Source organism: Aplysia californica, unplaced genomic scaffold (assembly GCF_000002075.1).
Source record: "Aplysia californica isolate F4 #8 unplaced genomic scaffold, AplCal3.0 scaffold01076, whole genome shotgun sequence".
In the NCBI taxonomy this organism is placed as follows: domain Eukaryota; kingdom Metazoa; phylum Mollusca; class Gastropoda; order Aplysiida; family Aplysiidae; genus Aplysia; species Aplysia californica.
In genome coordinates, this window is record NW_004798346.1 from 167,028 (window position 1) to 169,869 (window position 2,842).

Genomic DNA, 2,842 nt, shown 5'->3' on the forward strand with positions numbered 1-2,842 from the left:
GGGGGTATTGGTAAGTGTTTTACGGCGCTCGCAACTGCATAAGGTCATATGAGCGCGCGGGACACATTAAACTTTTTCAGTTGGTAGGAAATTTTGAATTTTGCCCAGGTGGCGGCCGAAGCCTACTCTTATCGATTTTAGACCACCAAGGGATTTTTAACGTGCCCAACCTGCACACGGGGCCTCCTATATTTTTCGCCCGTGTCCTAGAAGGCTAGGTGTAAATCGTTCCTACCAAGAGATCATAGGTGTGGCTGAAAGACAGCAATAAGAAGGAGCCAAGGAGCAGCAGTAGAAAGGCTTCAGAAAGAGTCAAGAGCCCAGAGGAGGGGGGAAAGGAGGTGAGGGGAGAAAGAAAAGACAAAAGCAGACGACAGAACATTGCAAGAGAGCAGGAAAAGATTTGAAAGGGGACAATTATAGAGAAGAATTTTTTTTCGGTCGCTACCCGGATTCACCCCGGGACCTTTGAATGAGAGGCGAACACCTTAACCTCTAGGCCACGAGAGGCCCCAGTCATGCTTTAAAGCTTTGTGTTTTAAAAAGTTTAAGTTTCACAATACTTTTTTGCAGTGTTTAGCTAAAAGAATTCTGAATGGTCTTTTTAATATTTCTTTTATTCGTGTGGAATTGTCTCTAAAAAGCATCGACCTAGGTATACTGTACTAGTGAATATTCATTTTGTCATGTTGTTCTGGGGTTTGATATCGTGTATTTCATTTTCGTACTCATTGTCTACAGTTGCGACACTCTTTGTGAGTGCAATAGTGTGTGTTTGTGTGCGTGTGTGTGTGTGAGTGTGTGTGTGTGTGAGTGAGTGTGTGTGTGTGTGTGTGTGTGTGTGTGTGTGTGTGTGTGTGTGTGTGAGTGTGTGTGAGTGAGTGTATATTTTGTTTTGATTTGTTTCCTTCCTTTTTGTGTATGCGTGTTTGTTTGAGGGCTAACCATAAAATCTTTATTCATCTTATATGCAGAACGTGACAAGAACTATTTTTAAAAATAGCAGACGAAACGTCAAAACAGCAATCTCAGAAAAGCCAGATTAACAGTCAAAATAAACCTTCTTACTCTTACGATGAGTAAATCCACCCAAAACAACGACGCCACTGAGCAAAAACGGCCAAAACTGGACATCCCAGACGATTGGCAAAGCATCGATGACGTCATCAAGAGCAACCAGCTGATGCTGGAGCGCCAGTACGCCTGTGACGTGTTCTTCCTTCTGGGGGAACAGGGCGTGCGGCAGGGGGCCCACAAGTACGTCCTGATCAGCCGGAGTACCGTGTTTGACAGCATGTTCTGTGGGCCGCTCTGTGACAGCGAGGCGTCTGTCGCGTCTCTGGATATCGCCCTGCCTGACATTGAACCCGACGCCTTCGGTTCTCTGCTCAAGTGAGTTTATACCGTCAGTTGGAAAATTATGTGTTGGCTTGAGGGAGGGGGAGGGGGTAAGGAGAAAGGAGAGAGTAAAAGGGGAGGAGAGAGAGAGAGAGAGAGAGAGAGAGAGAGAGAGAGAGAGTGGGAGAGAGAGAAGGGGAGAGAGAAGTATGCATTTAATGTGTACACGTATGGGCGTGAGAGAGATGTATAGTTTGACAGAATGATAGAGGGAGAGGAAAGAGAGAAGGAGAGAGAGAGAGAGAGAAGGAGAGAGAGAAGAGAGAGAAGAGAGAGAGAAGGAGAGGGAGGGAGGAGCGCCTTGCATTTACTTAATAAAGCGAACAAAAAAATAGTGAACTTTAAATCCTGAACAAAAGTACAAGCGGAATGAAAAAGAGTAACTTACAAAAGAGATGCATTAATTCCTGCACAGTTGGCGTTTTCTATAGCAGACTTTGAAGAGCAAGATAAACAGGCCAAGTGAATCAGGCGCCTTGAACATTAAGGCAGGACGTGGGTGTGTTTAACTCTTTAACTTTAAGGACCCTCATTCTGGTCTTTAAACAACGCTGAAAGACGTACCAATGTACCGGGAACCAAGTCAAAAATTTTTGAAAGCATAATTTTATATAGTCTTATTTTTATAGCTGTTGTTCAGTTGTTCTTGATGGGGTTGTTTTGTTTTTTTTTTGGGGGGGGGGTTGATTTGCTTTTGTTGTTTGTTTGTTTTTAAATTCGATTCTCTATATTTTGAATTTTAAAAGGCAAACTACATCATCAGGCATACTATGAAATCTATTCAAATTCGTGTTTCTTATTAGTGTAATATAGTTCGAAGGGTGCCAAAATGGCCTTTTGTCTGCTGTCAGATATTTATTTTATTTTGTTGTTGTTGTTGTTGTTGTTATCGATCCAGCAACAGCTGGGCTCTCGCCCTTCTGTCCAATGCCATGTAGTGATACATGCAGGTCTGCTGCAGTTGCTCTAATGTTCCATAGAGTGTGTTGTCAATGTTAGGTCTCGGAGGGAGAAGAGTATTTATTTTCTTTTAAATATTATTATTATTCAGGGCTTCGTAAATGGATGCCTACGAAGTGGGGATCAAGTGGTACGATCGAGTCACTAATGCTCAACTGTGGGAAAGAACAAGCCAAAGGCCAGTAAAGGAAGACATACAGGTGAAGAAATGGAAACGGATTGGACACACCCTGAGGAGACCCCCGACAAGTATCATCAGGCAGACTTTACCGTGGAACCCACGAGGAAAACGTAAGAAGAGAAAACCAAAGATGACATGGAGGCGAGCGGTATCAGCGGAAATTGAAAAAGCGGGGACATCATGGAAACAGATAGAAAAGGATGCTCAGGACAGGCTTCGCTGGAGCAATGTTGTTGATGGCCTGTGCTCCACTGGGAGTTAAAAGGGCAAGAGAGATTATTATTATTATTATTATTATTATTA